Here is a 24,503-nt window from a genome sequence, read left to right on the forward strand (position 1 = left end):
GGGGTGGGAGCGAAAGCGATTGTCAGCGGCACCCTGGAGTAATAAGCCATTAAAATGTTGCTGCAGGCAGTGCTGCAGGGAGCTCCCTTGGGTGACTGCTCCTGCTTCTTGCCACTCCTGGGAAGTTTTGGGGTCTGGGCCCTTCTGTGATGCCCAGTCCTGGCTGACAGGGCTTTGAGGTGTTATTAAACGCTCCGGTATCCCCGGGTTCCTGGGAGTTGACCCTGAGGAATAACTTATGAAGGATTTTTGCCTGTCTGTCCTGTGGCTCCAGGGGGATGGTGGCTGGCCATCTTGGTGACCGGGTGCCTTCAGGATGAAGGGAAGTCAGTATTGAGGATGAATGCCTTTAAAACACTATTGAGGAAGGGAGGAAATATTTTCTACTTTTGAATTAAAAAACAAAAAACAAGGACAGTAAAAACAAAACAGGGACATTAGGGTTTGGGGAGATATCGTAGTTGGTAAAAGGACCTGAGTTTGATTCCCAACAGTTAGTAAGACATACTTACCAACTCCTGGTTCTGGGGAGGCAGAGGCAACAGGATCCTGAGGCCCAGTGGCCAGCTAGCCCAGCCTGCTTGGCAAGCTCCAGGCTATTGAGAGACACTGTTCTACAAACAAAACGGTGGGTCGTACCTGAGATCACACACCCGAGTTTACACACACACACACACACACACACACACACACACAACTTGGAACATTTGCACTCTGACAGGTGTGACTACTCATGAGAATAAAGGGTTTGATGGAAACTAGCCTGTAGCATCTGTTGCTTGCCTGCACAGCCGGCACTAACAACACAAGACTGGAGATGGTCTTCTCTAAGCTTGCTTGTTAGTGGCTGATGGAGTAGCGGTTGTTGATGGGACCTGAAGCGGGATAAGGAAGCCTGGCTACCCAGCCCTTCTCTCAAGAAGCACCGGCCGTTGTGAACCTCTCTGTGTGTCTTTGGAAAGGTAACCGATGGGTATACGTGAACTGAGTGCACCCGGTTGGCTTCATCCTGTACCTCGCTTGTCGTTCTCTGCAGTGTCCTTTGACAGTTATTCCATCTGGCTGAGAGAGTGTCCCGATTCCTCTTCATAGCTGCGCAGCATGCTCTCTGGTTCTGAGTGTGGAGCCTGCTTCCTGTCTTTGGTCATCGCTAAGCCTTGTCTTGCACCATTTTGCAGACGTGGGGTTGTTCTTGCAGGATAAGTTTCTAGTTGCGGACTGGCTGGCAGGCACGCGTTTGCCACGTTGGCAGACACTGAAAAGAGCCTTTCAAGAAGCCTGTGGCGGCGAGCTCCATCCATGAACGGGGCGCCTTGCCAAGGTGGGCTTATCACGCCCTTTGACCTTTGCCACCCCACTGGAGGAGCGCTGGTGTATGTCAGTTCTCGTTTGCATTTCTTTCACAGCGCAGCTTTTCACAAGTCCGTTCGTGTTTCCCTGTCTCTCAGCTCCTATTCTTTCCATCTTTCTGCTGGGTTGTGGATCGTTGCAAGACATTTAGATTCGGTGTCTCTGACCTTCTTCTGTGTTTGGCACGATGCGCTCTAAAGCACACAGCATTTTGAGAGCTGTTAGGGAGCGTATAAGGGCCTCCCTATGCTGATAATGAAAAATGGGTCTGGGTGTGGACATCGCTGCCTCGTCCTAATGTTTGCGGCGCTGGAAGCCCCTTGGCTCAGGCAGCCAATGCCTACAGGTGTGCTGAGCATGCGCAGATGGCCAGGTCAGAGAGTGGCTGCAGTGAGACTGGGAAATTGCGTGGGGAAGAGGGAAGGCGCTGAAGGACTCCAGGCCCTGAGCATTTGGGTTTAGGCAGATGTGCAAGGGAAGCCCGGCAGCTCCACACTGAGTTTTCCGAATGGTGGCGTCCAGAGAGCCAAGGGAAATTGGATGGACGCATTTTAAAGCAGTGTTGTCAGTTTTTCTCAACGTGTCTCCTCAGATGCTCAAACTTCAGGCAGTGGTTCTCCACGGGGAGTCTTTTTGAACCTTTCGGGGCGGGGGGGGGGGCATTTGGTGCTGTGAAGCAACCAGCCCCTGCATTGTCACCTCTTGGGGAGAGGGGGCAGGGAATACTGCTGGCATGGAATGGGCGGAGGCCTGGTGCTGCTAATGATGCAAGAGTGAGGCCAACGCACCCAAACCCACACCTGAGATGCCCTGAGCTCAGTGAGCATCCAGTTCACGGAGCCTCCGTTGCTTTGTATTTTCTGACGGTTTGGACGCTCATTCTTTAGTGTCCCGATGACTTACCTGCAGCTTAAGGACACCTGGTAAGGTGTGGGGGTTAGAAGAAGCAGTGGGAAGACTGACAGGGTCCCCGGCTCACTGTCTAAGGAGCCGTCTGCGCTCCTCGTCCTCACTTGTGGACAGTGATGGCTGAACTGTGTCAATAAAAAAACGAGTTTATTTTTATTTAATACGTATAGGTATTTGCCTTCATGTGTGTAAGCCCATCACATGCATGCCTGGTGCCCTCAGAAGGCAGAAGAGGGTGTCGGAGCCGTTGGAACTGCAGTGAAGGAAAATTGTGAGCTGCCATGAGGTGGCTGGGAAGCAAACCTGGGTTTTCTGCCCCAACAGCAATGACCACTGAGCCACCTCCTTAGCCCACAGGTGGCATTTTCACTGTGCCCAAGCTCCTGGTGCTCTGGGCCCCTGCTGCTGTCCAGCGGAGTCTCAGCAACAATCTCCCATGCCCTCTAGGTGCTTAGCAGGGGTGGGGGGAGTGGGGTGGATTTCTACATCCAACCCTGGCTGTCCGGAGGAAGCGGCAGGAATCTCCACGGCTCCTTCCAACCCCCAGTTGAGGAGAAGTGGGGACTGAGAGCGAACTCCTGGCTCAGAGGGCCGTTGCTCCCCTAGCGGGCTGTGGGGAGGCAGTGCTGTCCTGGGGTAGGGGTGGGGACACAGTTGCTGTAAAGAGTGATGGAGTGTCTGACAAGTACTTGGAGGAGCATGTTAGAGTTCATGATGGCCAACCGACGGCACACACCGGAAGTCCCGCCTTTGTGCCCCTCTGCAGTCTGGGGAAGAAGCTGGGTTCCAGAGCAGCTTTGGGTGGGCTGTCTCAGACACCTCTGTCCCTTTTGGGGTTAAGGTTTGTATCCCGCCTGAGCCAGCCTCCAGCCCCAGTTTCCACCTCTGCACACCTCTCCTCACCCCTGTCGCTGCTCCCTCGGGGAGCTCTCGCCTCGCAACAGAAGCTAAGAACACGGGGCTGTCTGGGCCTGTGTGGTGCCTAGGGTGGTCAGGCCCGAGTAGGTGGCTCCCTGCTCTCTCAGTCCTTTGGTACATCTCAGCTTTCAGCCCCGGTTCCAGAGAGGACTGTTTATAAAATGGGGAAAGCCTCTGGGCCGGGCCCCAACAGTCTCTAAGAAGATGCTGGAGGAAGCTAACTCCAGCTTTCTTTTCATTCATCATAGAGACTTAGCTTTGGTTTTTATGGTTGATTCAGCAGCTAGGGATGAGAGGGCCTCGTGCCTGGGTGGGCGGTTCAATCTAAGTGTTTCACTCTGCCCAGTTTAAACTGCTAGAATTAGAGAAAGGCGTAAGGAGCGGGGCAGATAAACACTGTCTTCAGGATGCTTCTAGGCCAAAGGAGGGCCATGACCGACCCCTGCTTCGGGAACCCACAGGCTGTCGTAGGGAGCTCCGCATCTGAGTGGTAGACAGTTCTTCTCCCGAGAGAGACTCAATCTGATGGCAAAGGCCCAGGAAGAGACACCTGACGCTCATACAGTCTGACAGGGCCATATTCTCGGGAGCTGCCGGCTGACTGGGGAAGCAAACCCTGTTCCTGCAACAGGATGGAGGAGTGTTCAGCCTTACTTCCTTTCAACGCCATTTGACGATGGATGGTGTGAGAGACAGGGCCCTCAAGTGAACAGAAAACAATTTAAACATTTGCCGTACATGTGCGTGTGTGTGTGTGTGTGTGTGTGTGTGTGTGTAGCCATGTGCATGCCATGACGCATGTGTGGTAGTCACAGGGAAGCTTGTGGGAATCAGTTCTGGAAGTCAGGTCCCCACACTTGGCAGCGAGCCGAGCCCTCTTACCAGGCCTGCTGAATCTTTATAGAGTATGTAACTGATGGGTGAGGCTGTTTCTTTGGCAGGACTTTCCATCATAGGTCTCTGTGGGAAGATGGTTTGGAGGTGGGTAGGCATCAGGGAACAGTCAAGGGCCCCAGAAATGTGGCTGTTGCTCCCTTGCCTTTTCCTGTATCGAAGGAGGAAGTTTTGTTTTAGATCCTTTGATGCTATCATTGTCAAGGTCAAGATGTACAAATCTTGAAGAAAGGACATTAGACACCGCCTAGCCTGATGTTCCCATTTCACAGAGAAGACGGTGGGGGCCCGCAGAAGGGGAGGGATTTTCTTAGAAATGCTGAGAGGCTGTACTGGGCTTGGGTCTGCTTCCCCAAGCTGGTTCCCCTTATTGCTCAGCGCTGGCTGCCTGCTGATGACAGTGGTCCAGGAAGTCGTGTGATTGGCCACACCAGGTCAGTTACTCCCCTGCATGCTCCATGCTTGGAATAAAGGCCAAACACTCGCTGTAACTTCAGGACCCTCTGACTCGGGCTCCCATCTCTTCCTCATCTTCTCCTGGCGTCTATAACCAGCCATCGCTCAAACTCAGACAACACTGGATTCCTGGTTAGTCCTGACATTCCTGATTCAGGGCCTTTGCACTTGCTGCTCTTTTTGTCTGGTATAGTCCCCCGCCCCACCCAGATGTCCCTCACCTCCTTCAGGGACTACTTCCTTGACAATCCAGGACTAAGCGCCTCTTTCTGGCCCATTCTCTGCCCCTCCTACCCTGTGCTGTCTTCTCCAGAGTGTTCACCAGCACACAGCATGCTGTCTGTTCATTTATCCAATGCATTTCCTCCCTGTAAATTAGAAATATCAACTGTTCGTTCACTGCTGCATGTCCAGCGTCTACATCATTCCTGACACATGGTAGATGCTTAGTTCATATTTGTTCGAAGGAAAAAGAGAAGAAGAGAGGGAGGGAGGAATAAGAATGGGAGGGAGGGAGGGAGAGGAGGGAGAGAGCCGGAGGGAAGGAAGGAGAGAACAACAAACACACATTGAACTGCAAGGAGCCCAGGCACGGGCAGAGCACTTTCCCAGCATGCTCTGAAGTCTTGGGTTTGGTCCCCAGTAGCACAGAAGCCAGGTGTGGCTCTGGCTCTCTGGTGTGGTGGAGTGGAGTGGGAACACTCCTTTTCTGACTTAGCTCTGTCCACTTGTGTGAGCCTCACCTGTAAGTTAAATACCTAGGCCTAAAATTCACTCTTCTCAGAAGAGTCAGTGTTGGGGCTGGAGAGATGGTTTCGCTGTAAGGAGCACTGGTTTCTCTTCCAGAGGACCTGGGTTCAATTCCCAGCACCCAAATGACATGTTACAACTGTCTATGCCTCCATCCCTTCATTCAGGGGATCTGAACCCTCATTTGACCTCCTAAGGCATAGACATAAATGCACACAAATTCCAATAAACAAACAAACAAATAAAAGGCAGTATATGCAAATGCCAAGGCCTTACAAAGGTCCACAACTTGGCCTTTAGTTTGTCCTACCTTGCCAGATGATACGCTGGGGTTAAATGTGCTGAGGGCCAGCTGTGTGTCTGCACCAGGTTCAAAGGCTTAAAACCCATCCATGTAACCAGATTCCATTTTCTGGAAGACAGAGAAAGGGATCAGAAGACTTGAGCCAAGGATGTAGGGAAAACTGTAACGTCTCTGTATACGGTGGGGCTGGGGTGGACATCTGAATTTGTTTGTTCTCGTGAAATTGAGAGGTCAGGAGGGGAAGCTGAAAGTTTCAGGGTTCTGATCCTGCCCCCAGTTTTGGGTGGCCTTGACCAGTTACTTCCCCTGTTATAACCCCAGGTTCCTCATTTATGAAGTGAGAATTGGACCAGGCCAGGTTGCAGGGTTGGGGGTTGTCAAGGTTCCTTGGGAGCCATATTGAAACCTGGTGGTTCCTAAGGTCCTTTCTGGTCCTGACATCCCTGGAGGGTCGAATTTTAGAATCATGGCTTTCTTTGGATGGAGGATCAGGGTTTGGGTGAGAGAATAGTATCCTTGATTGTTTGGAAATAAAGGTGACGGTTTGATCAAAGAGTAAAGGTTGACCAGTGTTACTTTAGTCAACATGGGCGTTTTTCCTTACTCTTCTCTTCTCTTCTCTTCTCTTCTCTTCTCTTCTCTTCTCTTCTCTTCTCTTCTCTTCTCTTCTCTTCTCTTCTCTTCTCTTCTCTTCTCTTCTTTTCTCCTCCCTCTCTCCCTCCCTCCCTCCTTCTCTCTGTCTCTGTCTGTCTGTCTTTCTTCTTGGTCTGAACCTATAAGCAATTGTAAGATCAAGAGAGTTTCAGTTTGATTCCCCGCCCCCACCCCTCCCGGCCTAGTCTGAGTTTGTATCACCTCAGTTTGTCACACCAGCTCTCAGCCTGTTTCAGGGAAGCATTATGGGCTAACGAACGGTTCAACCCTTGGGGCAGGGGATGTGGTCTAAGCCCGTTTGGATTTGGTTTTGAGCATCGCTGTAGCATGTCTACCCGTCCCAACCCTGGCCTAGCCCAGTCAGGGGAGCCACATTCCCCTCAGCTTTCAGAAGGGGTTTACCTTCTCCACACCCTTGCCTCTTGTTCAGAATCAGCTTGTGGGGCCCAATGCAAATGCAGATGTGGGCCCCCGCTTGTAAAAATACAAAGCCTGCCTTTGATGGCAGCGACGGGATCGAGTTGGGTCCCTTGGGACCATGCAGGTCCGTGTTTGTGGCAGCAGCTTGCGTTTGTGACGCCAGCTCGCATTCTGGGCTGACTGTCCTTTCCTGGTTCCCCGGAAGCTGGGCCTTTTATGGTCATTACAGGCTCCCTCAGAAGGGCTGAGAGGCCCCCCCTCCACGAGTCTGCTTGACGCGGGACTGCCACCCGAGCCATTGTGTGTCCGGAAGTGTGGGCTAGTGTAGAGACGGACAGTGGCACTTTCCCAGTTGTTCTGTGGATACTGAAGGAACTTCTGGTTGGAACACAGTTTGGCTTGCCCTTTACAGAATCTCCTGGGAGCCACCATCCTCCTAGGTGGCTCGTCAGTTAAGCACACTGTCTGCTCTTGCAGGGAACCCTGGTTTGCTTCCCAGCGCCACGTGTTGGCTCACAACCATCCACCAGTTTCTAGGAATAAGACATTCTCATCTGGCCTTGAAGGCTTCTGTCCACGGAAGGCACGCACACGCTCGAAGAGGCTCACACACATGCACATACTAAATAAATAAAGGGCCGAGTGGTGGTGGCACACACCTGTAGTCCCAGCACTCGGGAGGCAGAGACAGGCTGATCTCTGTGAGTTCGAGGCCAGCCTGGGCTACAGAGCTAGTTCTAGGACAGCCAGGGCTACACAAAGAAACCTGGTCCTGAAAAGCAAACATGAATGAATGAATGAATGAATAAATAAATGGAGATAAATTCACAAAGGCTCACAAACATATACATACTAATAAATAATGGAAGGAGGTAATACTTTTTAGAAAGTCTTTTGATAAGTAAAACAGATGTCCCATCCTTCATGAACCTGTTAGGAGACCGAGGATGTAGCTTGGGTTGGCAGAGAGCCTGCCTAGCATTGCCTGGGCCTCACAAACACAAAACCATGTGCAGACACACACGTACACATATGTACACATATAAGGGTTTTTTAAAAAAATTTTTACACACTTATTTTATGTGCATGAGTGTTTTTCCTGCCTGTACCCATGTGCACCGCTTGTGTGCCAAGTACCTTTGAAGGCCAGGGGAGGGTTCTCTCCCCAGCGCTACATAAAAATAAAGGGCACAGTGACTCCTGGCTGAAAATCCCGGCACCCAGGAGGTGGAGGCAAGAAGATGAGTGATTTGACGGCACGCTTGACTATGCAGCAAGCTCAAGGCAAGTGTGAACTCTAGCACGCGCAGAAACAAACACACCGCCAGTCCAGTAACAGAGCTAATTGAGTTCAAGCTCCTCTCTTCTCTGAGAGCCCTTGGGTCATCCTTAGCCTTCCTCCACAGAGAGTATTCTCTGTGGTCCCAGTCCTGAGATCCTGGTTGGCGGTTCTAGTCCTGGCAGGGTTCCTGACCACAGTAAGCACTTAATAGTTGGTTTGCAGTGCTGGAGCTGAAACCGAGGCCCTCTTGATTGCTGGTCCCAGTAAATGCTCCTGCATTGTGTCAAACCAAAACCTGGCCCTGTGAGGGCAAGGCAGGGAGAGAGAGAGAGAGAGAGAGAGAGAGAGAGAGAGAGAGAGAGAGAAGGCAAAGGGACTGCCAGGTTGTGGCTTGATTGGCTGAGAGAGAGGAGGACGAGCTGCTGTGAGGCAGGAGGGCCGAAGCCAGTCTGCTGCAGGGAGGGGCGTCTCCGTGTCAGGGACCCCGGAGGAGGGAGGCTTCTCAGCAGCAGCTGCTGTGCAGGGTCCTATCCTGAGAGAGCCCTGGGATTTCAGGCAGCCGTGCTCACAGAAGGACCTCCAAGAGGAACTGTTTAGTGATGCCTAGTGCTGGTACCTCAGAGGACCTGTGCTGGGATGGACTGAGAGAGCTCAGATGCTCCACTGAAGCTTCTGGGGCTGGGGCACTCGCTTTTCTCTGTGCTCTCTTGGGAGTATGGGGGGAAGGCACTTGAGTCCTGTCCTGTCCACTGCGTTTTGATACGTGTGTGTGTGTGTGTGTGTGTGCGTGTGCGCACGCGCATATGTGTGTAGAGACCAGAGGACAACTTTATGTTTGATTCCTCTGGTGTCTGTCTACCTATGTCTATTTACTTTTACTGAAGACAAGATCTTTCTCTTAGGCTTGGCGCTTGCCACGTAGGCTAGGCTGGCTGGCCAGGGAGCCCCGGGTCTACCAGCCCGTCTTTACCTCACCCAGGCTGGAGAAAAGCACGTGCCACCCCACCCAGCTTAGGGCTTGGACTCAGGTTCTAAGACTTGTACCTGAAGCACTTGACTGACACCTATCTCTCCAGCTCCCGCCTCCGTTAGCCCGGGCTGGCTCCCATGTTGTGATCCTCCCGCCTGTTTCTCCTCAGCGGCAGGATTGCAAGTGTGCCCGCCTAGATGCCTGAGTGTCTCTCATGGCCCGTTTATCATTGTTGTTGTTTTGCATCTGAGGGTCATTGAGGGAAAATAGGCCTGTAATCGCAGTCATGTCTGTGTGGTAGACTGCTATCAGTCACGGTCCCCGCAGGAAGTGCTGGGCACGTAGGAAGTCCCCAGCTCCAGAGACGGCAGGGAAGAACTCAGAGACATTCAGGCAGGGCTGGAGAAACCATCACAGGATGGCGGGTACCTCCATGTAGAGGGAAGCTCTCTCCTCCTTTAGGTCATATTTTGGGAGAAAAGAGGCCCATTCAATAGCCCTTTGGCTGAAAGCCCAGGGATACAGTCAGTAGTTGTAGAGGGTTCTAGAGCAGAGTGTATGGGCAGCAGGTTGAGGCTCCCCGCCCCTGGCTGCCTGAGTATTCTGCCACATGGCTGTCTCTCCCTACTCAGGATGTGCGACCAAGCAGCCAGCACTCACTTCTCCTTAGCATCGGCCGTTAGAAAGTGTGTGCCAGGCATGGTGGTACATGCCTGTAACCCCAGAACTAGCTGGAGGCAGGCAGATTGCGAGTTTGGGGCCAGTATGGACTACCTAGGAAACTTGAACCAACCCTGGGCTACATCGTAAGTCCTCGGCTCAAGAAAGAAGAGAGTGGGAGAGGAGGGGGCAGCAGCAGCACAGAGGCCCTGGCTCAGCTGACAGCGCGCTTGCCTAGCATGTAGGAAGCTCTGGGTTCCATTCCCAGAAGCATACAGGCCAGGCATGGTGGTGCACACTTACAACCCAGCACTTGGGAAGTAGAGGGGCAAGAGGAACAGAGGGAAAAGGTCATCCTCAGCCACAGGAGACCCTGCCTCAAATTTCAAAATAAATAAATAAATAAATAAATAAATAAATAATGGGAGCTGTAGGCCTTTCTCCGTCAATGTAGCGCTTGCTATACAGGAATGAGGATCCGACTTCAGAGCTCCAGCAGCCACCCGAAAAGCCAGGAAGAGCAACATGATCCTCTAGTTCCCAGACGTGGAGAGGCAGAGACAGGAGGATTTCTGAAGCTTCCTGGCGGTTTCGGGTTCGATGAGAAGCTGTCTCAGAAAATAAAGCTGAGGTCCAGGTGTTGACTTCCGCATGAACGCACCTGAATGCACACCTCACACATATGCTCACATGATCACAGACACACGAAGGAAATATGATAGGCGGGCACAGTGACACACCCCCGAGATCCCAGCACTTGGCGAGGCAGGAGCAGGTGGATCTCTGTGAGTTCCAGCCCTGCCTGGTCTACAAAGTGCATCCAGGACAGCCAAGGCTACACAGAGAAACCCTCTCTCAAAAAACAGAAGAACAAATAAATGCTAATAAAGATTAAAACTAATACATACAATAGAAGAAAGAGGAAAAAAACTAACAAAGAAAGGAAGAGAAGAAAATTCCTAGCTGCGCCAGCAGGATGGGTATTTGTGTGACAGTAAGAATGACAACATTTTGACATCAGGGACAAATTACAATATTTCAGGAGCATCTTCTCTTTACAGCATCTGTAGCGGGTGGGTACCATTATCCTTGTCTTCGTCTTGCCTTTTACTGATGGGGAAGGAGGTCTGAGGAGCAAAGGTGGACTCAGACCAACCATGTGACTCCTAAACATTTCCACCATTTCACCTTCGGGATTCATCCCTCCATCGTGGTCCCCACCCGTCCTGTGGCTATGGCTGGTACATGCCAGCCCACTGCTTGGGGCAGCCTTCCCACTTCCTTCCCATTTGACCTAGTTGAACCTCGTTTTTTGAGATCCAAGTCAGATCTCACTTCCTCCATGGGACCTTCTCCAACCACTCCCACCTCCCACATCTCTTCTCGGGCAGTCAGTGGCAGGTGACGCTGCAGTGTGCCTCAGGCAGTCACCTGACTGTTCTGAATACAGGCACCTTGAGTGCCAAGTGAGATTTCAAAGTGCTTAAAGGGTGGGTTTTTGTACATTTTAAGCCAAGCGTTGTAGACCAGGCTGACCTCAAACTCACAGAGATCCACCTGCCTCCGGAGTGCTGGGATGACAGGCGTGGACAACAATGCCCAGCTTAATTCAGGTCTTAAATCTTCTTTGGACTCACTGTTCTCTCCAAGTTTCCATTGAAGTGACTTGAAGGAAGGAAGTGTCTATGGGGCTAGAGGCAGGGCTGAGGAATCCCTCTAGGATGGGACAACACATGAGGACCAGCGGGGAAAACCCCCACTAATAGAGGTCTGAGAGAGATCTCCCTGGAGCCTCAGAAGGGCCAAAGCTGTGAGAGAGGGACCCTGTCATGGTAGCTGATGTAGTCAGCTTGTGGGGTTGGCTCTGTCTTTGTACCGTGTAGGTCCTGGAGATCAAAGGTCAGGGTTGTCCACAGGCACCCTTTCTTCCAGGGCCATTTCACTAGCCCAAGAACTGATTTTGCACCTAAAAGGCAGTAGCGGTGTTTTCCAAATGAAAGCAAGCCTCCCTTCCCAGAGGACAGGCACTGTCAGTGGGCTTGATGAGGCCTTCCTCAAAAGCCTTGCCTTCAAGTAGCTTCATGAGGGAACACCAGCCCAGGAGGCATAAGACCCTCAGTTCTACCTCAGCTGCAGAGCCAAATGAACAGGAACTACAGATATACACAATTTACAGATATTCAGATATACATAGTACATGATCACCGTTGAGTTTGGCTAGTCTCTGTGCTGGCCCTTTTGACAGTTCAAAGGTCAGCGTCCCAGCAGTTTGGATAACTGTCTGTTGTCCAAATGTCTGGTTTTGGAGCTCACGTCTTCCTTATCTCAGGAGTCGTCAAGGCCCCTTGCATTGACTCCATGTTACATAAGGAGGACTTGGCCTGTCTCCATGTGCTGTTGCTTAATTTCATTTCTTTTTTCTCTATTCCTATTTTCCACCCACCCGCTGGCTTAGATCCTCTTTAGACACTGGAAGGCTATGCTGGGGCTGCAGGGAAGTAGTCACTGCCGATGGGAGGCCGAGTCCTCACCCTCATCCCTCCCGGCATGCCCAGGTGGATTTTGCCATTCCTAAGTGTCTCAGCGTTCTTTCTGCCTGAGCTTGGGTATGGCAGGCAGTGTCCCTCTTCTTAAGAGGCATGACCTGAGAGCCTTGTACCTTCCTGGCAGCGTACCGCCCTCTGTGATCCCCAGGCCTCGACCTTTCAGCTCTCTTCCTGCTTTCTGGAATATTCTCTCCTTTCTCTTCTTTGCCTGTAGAGACATTAGGGAGTGATGGGGAGATGGTAGGCGGGGGAACCCATGCTCCATCCCTCATGATTCAAGGAGTTTCTAGGATCCTGGTGTGTAAGCTGTAGGTTTGCCTGCTATGCGGAGTGTGTGTGGCTGTTGGCCAGCAGAAACTCATCGGTGGCAAGACAGACACGGGGACCAGAGGAGGTCATGGGCTTGTGTGGCTATAGAGGGCCAGAGGGCCCATGTGCTAAGACATCTCTTTTGCATCTGTTCTTGGGGACCCACCATGGTTTGGGGATGACTTGGCATCCGAGGCCCAGGCGGGATCTGATGGAGAAGTCGTCCATTTGTCAAGGCGTGTGTGGTTCCACAGTGCAGGCTGGGACCTAGCCTGGAGTCCGCTGCTCATGGCGTGCTCACTCCGGGCCTGCTGTGGTGTTTGGCTTTGGTTCTGAACTGTCACGATTCCTTTGCTCCAGCGGTCAGTAGAAATAAACATTCCACACAGACAGGAGAAGGGCAGTGCGTGCCACCGGTAACCCACTCATTTACATTTTAAACTTGGGTATGTAAACTTCCTGGAGAGATTTTCTGCATTTACAAAGCAGTGCATTTATTTTCCAAGCCGTGCCTCTGTGTCCGTGGCTTTTAAATTCATCCATTTCATTCATTCACTCATTCATCCATTTTTTCCCTATCTATCTATCTATCTATCTATCTATCTATCTATCTATCTATCTATCTATCTATCTATCTATCTATCTATCGTGTCTGTGCGTGCAGGTGTACACATGCCACAATGCGTGTATGGAGGTCAAACAACTCGCAGGAGCTGGTTCTCACCTCCTACCTGGTGGGTTCCAGGAATCAAACTCATGTTGTCAGGCTTTGAGGCAAGTACCTCCACCAGCTGAGTCATCTCTCTGGCTCCTGGCTTTTAACCCATTAAAAACAAGACAAAACTTGTTTGTTCCAAATTCAAGCTGAAAGACAGAAAGTAAAAAGACAGAGCTCCTTGTGCCCTGCCTCTGTCCTCTACCCCATAATGCTGTGTGTCAGGGCTGGCTCCCCATTAGAGTTGCCAGGATGCGCCTGGTCAGGGAGGTGAGGAGAAAGATTGATTGAAACTCTTAGGAGGAAGCGGGAGATGGGAGTCTTGGCTCCTGTGCCCTCTGTGGCTGTCAGGCACAGGCTGTGAGGAAGGGCTGGAAGAACTAGGAACCAGTTTGTGGGTAAAGAAGAAGGTAGGAAAGGAGCGCAGGGGGCCTTTCCGGGCCCGGGTTTGGATTGGCACTGATACGAGGAGCAGGGGGGATGAAGGTGAGCAAGATGGTGGTTGGAGTAGGTTAGCTTCAGACTTTACTCCCTGGGAGGTGGGTGGGGTAGCAGAAGGTAGGTGAGTCACAGCGTCAGGAAGTGGTCGTAGGAATTGGTAGGTATTTGTAAAATGCTCCACAAAGAAAGATCGGCAGTTGTGCTAACCCTCACTTGTGTTATCTATTTACTTCTTCTTTCTTTTTTTTTTTTTTTTTCCTTTAAATCAGGCAAATGCCTGGGCCCTGAGCAGAGCTGGCCTGGGAGCTGTTGATGTAAAATTTGGTTTTGATTTTGTTTCTGGTAGCCCTTTGGACTGTTCCTTAGTTTTTAACTTTGGTGGGTTTTGTTTTGTGTGCAGTCATGCCCCCGTGTATGTGTGTAAGTGTCTTTATGCATGTTTGGAGAATGCTCTACACGTGGGCCACGTTGCTAGCTTTCCTTAAAGTTTTTTAGATGTTCGTGCGTGCATAAAGAGTATGTGGAGATCAGGGTTTTGGTTTGTAGTCTCCTACTTTTTTTTTTTTTTTTTTTTTTTTTTTTTTGAGCTGTGTCTTCGACTGGCCTGGAGTTTCACTACACAGGCCAGACTTGCTGTCTTAACCTCCTATCCTGCCATTTCTGGGACTGCAGTGTCTGTCCCCAACACCCAGCTTTTTACACAGGCTGAAGTTTAGTCTCCGCATGCGTTACAGGCTGAGCCGTCTCCCAGACCTGTTTAAAGAACAAAACAAAACAAACAAACAAACAAAAAACCCCAACTGTGGATGAACATTTTTTAGTTTTAATCGCACATTAAAATCATGGGAAACGAGGAAAAACACACATCAGAAACCCTAATGCTAGGTATTCACCCCAAACCAGATGTATCGTAGATTCTGGGGTGTGGAAGCCGCGAACCTAGAACACACAACAACGCAGAGTCAGCATCGGGAACCCCTGAGTTTGGGCCATCTTAACGGTTCCTGTTAGCCTGGTTTTTATTTGGACTTTCCAGTAGTTCATGGGGCTGGTAATACAAAGTGTTACATAATTGTGTTCCCTTTGAATCCTGGGAGCAAATGGAAACATCTTGATGCCAAGAGGGTGTCTTTCCTAAAAAGACTTGTTTTCATTTTAATTAAGTGTGCTGCGTTCAGTGTGTGGGTGTGTCTGTACAGGTACCTATCCGGGCCAGAAGAGGGCATCCGATTCCCCAGCGGGGCAGTTAACAGGCCACCAACATGAGTGCTTAGAACTGAATTCTGGTCCTCTCTGAGAGCAGCATGTGCTCCTAACCAGCAGGCCATCGCTCCAGCCCCGGGTCTTTTTAAATGAGGGACCTGTTGTCATTCCAGGAGCCGCAGCCTTTGTTAATAACTCAGAATCCTCTGGAGAACCAGATGAGATTTTGACCCCACTGAAAGCATGGACTTGAATCTTTCCTTTTTTTTTTAATGACATACTTATTTTGTCTCCTCGTTGTAGTGTCTGTGTGAGGATGTCAGGTCTTCTAGCTGTGAGCTGCCGTGTGGGTGCTGGGAATGGAGCCTGGGTCCTCTGGAAGAGCAGCCAGTGCTCGTAACCAGTGAATCCTCTCTCCAGCCCAGATCTTTAATTTCCTATTGCTGTTTTGGAAAAGCTAATGGGCTGGAGGCCCGAGGCCGTCTCTGTCTGTGATGAAAACCCCGAGACTTTGAAAGTAGAGATCTTACTGGAAGTGTTTTTGCTAGAAGAACTGTGTATTCCGTCAGTTCCAAACTAGCATGGCCGGGCTGGGGAGGCAGCTCCGACATCAAGCCTGCAGGGAGTGGGAGGTGTTTCAAGAATTTGGTGCTTTTTTATCTTTACCATTGAAGTCTTTGGTTTTTGCTGCTTCCTAAATGAGTCATTATTATTTTTTTTTTTAAAGGAACCTTACTTGGGGAGGGAGTGGGGAAACCACTGCAAGGAGGTGGTGGAGCCAGCAGTGAGGTGACTGAGTTTACAACTGGGCCACCCTGCCGCTGCTTCTGAGCTTGGAAGACTGAGATCATAGGCGTGCGCTGCTAAGACCAGCTCGCGCTGCTAAGACCAGCTCACGCTGCTAAGTCCAGTTCCTGGGGATGGAACCCAGAGCTATATGCTGGTCAAGCCCTCTTCCATCGGAGCTAATCCCCAGCCTCTGGATGTAGTCTTTCTATGTTTCTCATAAACTTCCTGTCTGGGGATGTGTGAGGCCCCAGGCATCCTTGAATCACTAAGGTCTGGAGCTTCTTTAGAGCCTGTCCTGGGCTGGCCTGTCTGCTCCCCTCGCCGCCTTCTGCCATCCTTTGCAAACCTGGCTGGGAAGGGCGCCGTGGCTCCTGCGCTTGTTTTTATGAGTGAGGGCTGAGGAGAGGGCTGAGGAGAGGACTGGTGGCTGGAAGGAGGGAGAGACGCCACACCAAGTGCGTCCCTTATGTAACGCCAGGCACTGCGAAGGAGGTATTTATATACTTCTTGTTTTATTTAGGCTTACATTAACTCACGCAGAACCAGAATCAAAGCAGCTTGCCTGGCAGCAGAAGTTTGAAGGTGCTGGGTGACCCGGCTGGAGGCTCGCCTCCTGAGTTCCTATTACTTCAGCCAAGTCCGGAGGAGCATCCTCCCCCGTGCCTCCCCCCGCTTGCTTCCCCTGGTTTGGGTAGCTCTTGATCTCTTTCCAGGCATCTTAGCAGACAGTAATGCCTTGACCACCTTCGTATTTTCTCCGGTTCGTGTTGTTCAGGGCTGCTGTTGTTGGTAAGGGAGGGTTTGGTGCTTCTTCGGTGCCTGGCCGATTTTCATAGCTCCCCTGCCTTCTCCTCCCGCTGCTCTTGGGATCCCAGCTTGGTTGCCTGGTGGCCCATTGCAGACTAAAGTGAAGCAGAGTAAATCTGATTTCCAGGATGTGGGGCATTGTTCCTGCAGCAAGTGGATACCCAGCGCTGACTCTCCGGGTGCCCGGCAGCTCCTATTCTCAGCCAGCCTGCTCACGTGGAAAGAGCTTCCTTTGAAGAAAGCAGAAGACAGGACATTGATGTGTCCTTGAGCACATGGGAATAGACAGCTAAGGGAGAGTTTGGGGGCTTTGAATCTGAGGTGACCAGGACAAGGCAGAGAGGGGCCGGTCAGAGTCCCCTCCCCCTCCTCTTCCTTATTGGGAAGGCTGCTAGCAGACTTCATAGCCTCCCAAAGGGGAACATGGATGTACCCGCGGAAGCTTCTAGAAGGCCGCTGTCCTGCCTTTATCTAGCTCAGTTCTGCTTCCTGAAAGTCCTTTGAAATTGTATCTCAGAAGCACCACAGTTGCTCTGTGGACTGCGGATGTTCACTGCCTCACGCTGTTCAGCCACGCCCAGTTGTGTGTTTTTGTGTGTGTGTGTGTGTTTTAACTTCCACATTCTTGTTTTACGTGTGTAGCTGTTTCCGCAAGCATGCCTGTGCATCGTTTGGTGCCCTCGGAGGCCAGAAGAGGGTGTCGTAGCCTCTAGAACCGGAGTTACAGATGGCTGGGAGTGTCACGTGGGTTCTGAGAACTGATCTCAGGTCCTCTGCCAGAGCAGCCCGTGCTCCAAACTGCTGAGCCTTCTCTTCGGCCCTACCTAGTGGTCTTTATTAAAGGGCAGTTGCCCTTGAGCGACGGTGTGTGTGTAAGGAGGCTGCTGCAGTCTCCATGGGCGGACAGCACACTTAGGCAGAAAAGCTTAAATGCAGTACACCCAAAGGAGGTGGTGGGCAGGCCGTGTGAGGCCCCAGGGAGACCAGAGAGGGCTCAGTAAACCCGGGAATTGTAGATCTTACTCAGCGGGGCCTCAGGAGAGGGCCAGGGAGGACAGAACAAAGTGCAAAGTGCTCGTTACTGGGACCTGAAAGAGGCCTGGGGGAGGGGAGGGAGGTCGAGGTTAAGGATTGGGTGGAGCAGAAGCGCCTCCTAGAAACAGGGTCTAAGAAGGACCGTGTGCCTTTTGCAGAGGTGGGGTGGCTGTCATGGTGAGCCCACCCAGACAGCTGAGTGAGAGGACAGGTTAAAATGACGCCAGGCGAGGTGTTTCCGGGCTGCGGGCACAGTAAGAGGGAATGATGGAGAGGGGGTTTGGAGGCGTGCATCGTGCTGGACTATTTTTCGTGTATACATGGTACACAGGTATGTTAGGATTTCCAGAATCTGTTTACTCAAAAGCTGGACCAGGTGGTACGAACCTGTGACGCCAGCCCTCACACAGGGAGATGAGAGGCGGAGGCTGATGAAGCCTCACACACTTCCAGCCCAGCTGGCCTGGTGCTCAGTCTACAAGGCGGAAGGTGAGGGCTGACACCCAGATTGTCCTCTGACCTGTGCATGCATATCCTGGCACCCGGCACCCAGGTGCGCACACACACACACACACACACACACACACAGGGATCCAGGTCTTTGCTGTTTCCCCAGCCCCCATCAAGTTGAATTTTAAGAATGAAATGTTTGAAGAAGACTTGGACCAGGAAGGTTTAAGTCCAGCGTTGCCACTGGCTGCCTGTAAGGCCCCGAGCTAGTTACTTTAAACCTGCTTTTTGCCCTCTGTGAAAAAGTGGGAAAAACAAAAACAAAAACCAATGCTTCATAGGACAGTTGTATGAAGATTTCAACACCCAGTTCTTAGTAGGTGTTTTTTTTTAAAAAAAAAAAAAAAGTTTTCCTCCTCTTCTGGTCAGAGCCAGGATTTTTGTAATAGCTGGAATCCGGCATGGGATGCGAGACTTCCCTGTGGGAATCTTGGGAAGATGGAACGTCTGCAGATCAAATGGAGCTGTTGGGGGCCCCCGGTCGAGGTTGGGAAGCATTGCAGACCCAAGCTGCTGAGAACCCCGCAGCCATGCAGGCTGTGTCCCTACCAAACCAGAGCCGTCCCCCGCAGCTGAAACCGGGTCCCAGGGTTGCAGGCCACAGGCCGCAGGAGGCCTGATTTGGAGGGTAGGCCTGTGCGTGCACAATGCCAGGCTGAGAGGTGTGCCACCCCCACCTCCCCCGCCAGTGAGCTCCTTGGGCCTGCCTCGGTGCCTCCGTCTGCACCCTGGTCTCCCATACTCAGGGAAGAGATGGCCCTCTTCCTGCTCCATAGCATCCCTCCCCGTGCTCCCATCAATCCCTTGGCCTGTTGTGCGCCTGGGCCCTCAACCCTTGTGCTTCACCTTTGGCAGTGTAAACTCTGGCCCTCGTCTGGACAGGCAGACAGTGTCTTCCTTCAGTCCTTTGATGTTGCTTGGGAGAGGTGGGTCTGGCCCAGAAGGGGCTCTCAGTAGAGAGTGCATCGCATCAGCTGGCTCCTGCCTCCTGTAGAAGCTGTCCCTCCCCGAGGCCTCCCGAGGCCTCCCCGGGGCCTGTGTGTTGCCACACTGATGGGGCTTCAGTTTTTATCGTTCTGAACTCAGCTGCTTTTGACACTGGGGACAGCTTCCTCCTTCCTGGCTCACTTTCTCTCCATTTCTTTGATCCGCAGCGGATCTTTGAGCTGTTTCCCCAGCACCTACTACGCACCACACTCTGTACTGCCACAACACAAGGCTCTGACTCTGTCGGTGAAATCCTCACTGCACTGACTGCGTGCCGCTAGCTACCGAAGTCAGTGGGGCTGCAGAGGCGGTAGAGACGAGCCAACTTCAGACGTGTTTTAAAGTTAACGGTGACGTAATTCACCGGTGGGCTAAACATGGAGCTTGAAGGGAAGAGCCTAGGCCGGGTGACTCAGGGTTACGGCTTGAGTGAGGAATGGAGATTATGTTTACCTCTCCTGAGTCCTGTCCTACCCAGGACCCTTCCTCAGCAGCGGCCTCCCCGAGTGGCCCATCTGCTGTGAGTTCTTCAGAGCTTACCCTGGCTTCCTTCCCAGCCTCGCCCTCCTGGTTGGCACCTGTGCCCATGTCAGAGCCGGAGCTCCTGAACACGCTCTTTACGTTACTTCTACAGGCTCTGGCTCCAGGGGATGTTGAAGGAGGAAGACACAGGAGCAAGGCGACCCTGAGGGAGTCACCAGCCGTCTTAATCCTGAAACAGGTATCTTTTCTTGGATTCTGGCAGTTAAAACGTGATGGCAAGGGGACCCGTGGCTAGGTGGGAGAGGCTCAGGAAGAGCAGAAGGGCTGCTGTGGTCCCGGACTCCCACGGGGTTTTGGAAAATGTTTCTAGGAAATGGTCAGTGGATGCACACGTGGGTTTTTAGCATTGTCTGGAGTAGGGCAGAGACATCCTGCCTAGTCTGTCTTTTAGGGGTGAAAGGATGTTTGTGGATGCAGTGACTGGGGCATTTGGAAGGCTCTGTGGTGACTGGGGTGTTAATGGAGAGTTATAGTTCTGGTGGGCAATCTTTAAGATTTTAATTTTATTTTTTTTTAATTTTTTTTGTTACTTACAATTTATTCACTTTGTATCCCAGCTGTAGCCCCCTCCCTCATCCCCTCCCAATCCCACCCTTCCTCTCTCTTCTCCCTTGCCCTTCCCCCCAGTCTACTGATAGGGGTGGTCCTCCTCCCCTTCCATCTGACCCTAGACCATCAGGCTTATCAGGACTGGATGAATTGTCTTTCTCTGTGGCCTGGGAAGATTGGGCCTCCCTCGGGGAGGTGATCAAAAGCCAGCCACTGAGTCATGTCAGAGACAGTCTCTGTTCCCTTTACTAGGGAATCCACTTGGAGACTGAGCTGCCATGGGCTTTATCGGTGCAGGGGTTCTAGGTTATCTCCATGCATGGTCCTTGGTTGGAGTATCAGTCTCAGAAAAGATTTTATTTTAATCATGTGTAAACTTGTCTGTGAGTGGATTTATGCACAAGACTGTAGCACCCATAGAGGCCAGAAGAGGGTGCTGTATCCTCTAGGGCTGGCATTATGGGCAGCTGTGATGTGAGTGCTGAGAGCCGAACCCTGGCCCTCTGTAAGAGCAGTACATGCTCCCAACTGCCGAGCATGCTAACGGGCTGCTAATTCCTGCCTCTCCACTCCCTGGCGGTTAATCGTGACTGTCAACTGATGCCATGCAGCATGAGCTTGGAGGCACACTTCTGCGAGTGCCTGTAAAGACGTTTCCTGAGAAGTGTAAGTGAGAACGAAGATTCACCTTGAGTGTGGGTGCTGCCATGCCATGAACTGTGGCACCAGGCTGAATCAAAAGGCGAAACAGAGCTGGACGTGGCAGCCCCATCCTGGCACTTGGGTGGTCGAGGAAGATCAGGAGTTCAAGGTCATCCTTAGCTTCATTGTGAGCCTGATTTTGATTGGATTTCTTTTCTCTTCTTTTTTGTAGTATTCTTTATTTTATACTTAGTTTTCTCAATACTCTTTTCTATTATTTTACTTATTTATTTTACATCCTGATCACAGCCTCCCCTTTCTCTCCTCCCAGTCCCTTCTTCTCCCTTCTCCTTCCCCTCGCTCCTCCTCCCTTTCTCCCCTGGGACAGGAAGGCCTCCCATGGATATCAACCCACCTTGGCATATCAAGTTGAGGTAGAACTGGACGTATCTTCTCCACTTGACGCCAAATACAGCAGCCCAGTTAGGGGAAAGGGATTCAAAGGCAGGCAACAGAGTCAGGGACAGCCCCTGCTTCTGCTGTTAGGGGTTCCATGTGAAGACCCAAGCTGCACTTCTGGCCTAGTATCCTCCCTAGCATGCTCTTTGGTTGGTTGTTGAATTTCTGTGGGCCCAGGTTGGTTGACTGTGTAGGTTTTCTTTTGGTACTCTTGACCTCTCTGGCTCCTTCAATCCACCCTCCTCCTCTCCCACAAGATTCCCCAAGCTCCACCTAATGTTTGGCTGTGGGTCTCTGCACCTGTTTCATCAGTTGCTGGGTGAAGCCATTCAGGTGACAGTTATGCCAGACTCCTGTCTGGAACTATAGCAGAGTATCATTGATGGTGTCAGAGGTGGGCCAGCTTTCATGGCATGGGTCTCAGGTGGATCAGTCATCGGTTGGCCTTTCCCTCAATTTCTGCTCATCCTTACCCCTGTATATCTTATAGATGGGACAAGTTGCGAGTCTCAGGTTTTGTGGGTGGGTTGGTGCTCCCATCCCTCCATTGGAGGTCTTGCCTGGCTATAGGTGGTGGCTGTTTTAGATTCCATATCACCTATTGCCGGGAGTCTTAGCTGGACTTACCCTCATTGATTCCTGGGAGTTTCTCTTGTTCTAGTTTTCTTTCCTCTAGGAATGCCTCCAACCACACAACTGATTCTCTCTCCCAGTTCTCTCTCCCTCTGTCCTGCCCATGCTTAATCCCCCCCTGTTCTACCCCCAACCCCTGTCTCATCCTCTTCCCTCCCTCAGCCCCTTGCCCCCTACCATGACTATTTTATTGATTGACTTTTCAAGCCGTTCTGTCCAGGGGTTCTATCAGGTAGCAATTGGGCAATCAAGAAGGCTGTACTGGAAGGATTATTTATAATGGCATAATAGCGGGGCAAGGAACACCCAGTAAAAGAGGCTTGAGGCTTCCCCGACAGCAGGGCCACGGAGCCGCTCCTAGACGTGGCCCAAGAGGAAGAGAGGACAAAGGGTCTGGATGGGAAATTTCTAAATAGATGGGCTCCGAGAGGGGGGTGCAGACAGCCTACAGGAAGGAGGCTCAGAAGAACCAGGAAAACGACATCAGGAATGCGCTCGCCTCCCTGTCACCATCTCTTCCCCGTCATACAGTCACCTGCAAGGGTAGGGAGCCTGGTTAGGGTACTCACAAAGATCCCCACGCTAGACCTGAGTAACTGGTGGAGGGTGACCAGTAGCAGGTGGAAACTGGCCAAGAAGGCTGAAGGTTGTCAATGTCCTGGGCAGTTTCTGTTTCAGCATTAAAACCCTATGTGCACTCAGGGAGGCAGTGAGGGGTGGGGCGGGGGCGTGTAGCAGGGTAGAGGCTTACCTTGTGGGCTGGAGGCCTCGGTCCCATCCCCCGCACCGACGTGGAAAAAGTGTGTTGCTTGAGTGAGGGAAACTGTGTAATTAGGTCAGCGGTTTGGACTGTTGACTGGAAGGCCTGGAAAGAGCAGTAAAAATCTTGTTCTTTCACAGAGTTAAAACAAGACCCTGGCAAGCCAGATGCAGTGGCACACTCCTTTAATCTCAGCACTCACTCCGGAGGCTGATCTCTGTGAGTTTGCAGCCAGCCGGGTCTCTGTAGTGAGGTCCAGGATAGTTGGGACTGCATAGTGAAGCCTTGTCTCATAAAACAAACACAAAACAAACCACCAAAAACAAAAGACTCAGGGAAGTCAGGGCCACCCGTACCTTCTTGGAAGCGATTCTTGGGAGCCTGTAATGCATTTCTGCAAAAAGCATGTTAGCCTGTGAAAGCAAAAATCTGGAGTGTGGTGGGGTGGCAAAAAGACCCTGGGTCAGTTCCGAGTTGACCTTGGGTTCTCCTGTCCGCATGGCAAGCACAGCCCCCCTCCCCACCAGAAAGTATTTTAACAGCGTAGTTGCAGGCTCCCAGGAGGTCCCACTGGGACCCGCTGGCATCAGGTAACATCTGGTTTTCAGCAAGTCTGAGGGTGTAGGGTCATCAATCTAGTAAGCTAACTATGCCTTCTTCAATCCCCTTTAATTTCTAATTTGCTAATTCAACCTTTTTATAGCCAGAGTGTAAACAGTGAACTCCGAATTCTGGGTTGGCGAAGATGAAGTGGCTGTAATGAAGCCTCTCGTTTCTAACCGCATCTATAAAATGGGAGTAAGAATAGCAGCCGCTTTACTGCGGTAATCCAATCAAGTGCTTAGCCCAATAAATGTTACTTTTATTAGCGCCGTATATCTCAGAATGTGTCACCTTCGTGCGTTTCTGCGCATCTTTAATCCAGCAAATTAACTCTCTTCACCAACAAATAAATTGTCCGCCCCTGGTTAGTTAGCTCTCTTAGGGATAAGGTAAATAAATGTGCTGAAATATTTAGTGTTTATGGATTTTAAAAAAAAAATTAAAGTGTTTTTATTGGGATTTATTTGAGAGGGCCATTAATACAGAAAAGTTTAAGTGGCATATACTTTTTTAAGATTGAAAAAAGTAGGTCCCCCCCCCCGAAAAATCAGAGCTTGCAAACTTGATAGCAATGCATCCATGAGGTCCACTGAAAAATCCTTCGGGTGCCTGATGGCCCGAGGTCTCTGCGCCACCAAGTTTTCCTCCTTTCTTCTGTTTTGTGGATCCAGAGGGATGCCTGACCTCTCGTGGCCTTGGTTTTCCAGAGTAGCCACACGCTGGCTTTTCCTGATGCCTGGGCTGCACTAGTTGGTTTTCAGGTTGCTTACACAAAAGACCGGACCCAGACAGTGTAAGGGAGAGCGGATTTATGCTGGCTCCCAGGAAGCTGTGGCGGGGACTCCCGGCAGACCTCGGTGGGAGCATGTGATGGTGGGTTAGGAAGCAGAAAGGACAGGCCAGAACTAGGGGCAGGGACAGCCTTCAGAGACCCATTCTGGTGATCCACTTCCGTCCAGAAGGCCCATCTCCTGGAGATCCCATGGCCTCCAGGGCACTGCCACAAGCTGGTGACAGTATGGCGGAACACAGGGCCGTGGTGGAACACAGGGCCGTGGTGGAACACAGGGCCGTGGTGCATCCAGCCCCAGCATGAGCAGAGTCGGCTCTGGGATGCTCCTCGTCACTTCCCAGGCCTCGACTTAGGCCTCCAGGGCTGACGTCAGATTCTAGAGAGTTAACAGGCCCAGAGGAGTGGTGGGAAGAGCAGAGAGCCTCTCCTGACTCCAACTCTTCAGTTTCCGTGGGGACAGCGCAAGGAAGAGAGGCTTGAGGGACCAAGGATCTGCTTCAGGGCTGTTTACCACCCTTCCCTTGCCATCAGCTCTGCATGGGTGTGCCTGGAGGTGGAGGGGAACCACCTGGCGATGGGAGTTACCTGTGCAGTGCGAAAGGGAAAATGTGA

At 51.5% G+C, this 24,503-nt stretch overlaps 1 protein-coding gene across 20 annotated transcripts in view; it reads left to right on the forward strand.

Annotated features, from left to right (window-relative positions):
- Trerf1 (transcriptional regulating factor 1) overlaps positions 1–24,503 on the forward strand; it is a 207,588-nt gene that overhangs the window by 66,546 nt on the left and 116,539 nt on the right. For 15 of the 20 annotated variants that reach the window (XM_060369566.1, XM_060369567.1, XM_021639985.2 and 12 more), the window contains one exon: positions 19,544–19,630. The exons of the other annotated variants lie outside the window; for them this stretch is intronic. The gene's annotated coding sequence lies outside the window, so the exon portion shown is untranslated. The remainder of the gene's footprint in view (positions 1–19,543; positions 19,631–24,503) is intronic. 20 annotated transcript variants of the gene reach the window in all.

The sequence above is a fragment of the Meriones unguiculatus genome, chromosome 16, assembly GCF_030254825.1.
Source record: "Meriones unguiculatus strain TT.TT164.6M chromosome 16, Bangor_MerUng_6.1, whole genome shotgun sequence".
Lineage (NCBI taxonomy): Eukaryota > Metazoa > Chordata > Mammalia > Rodentia > Muridae > Meriones > Meriones unguiculatus.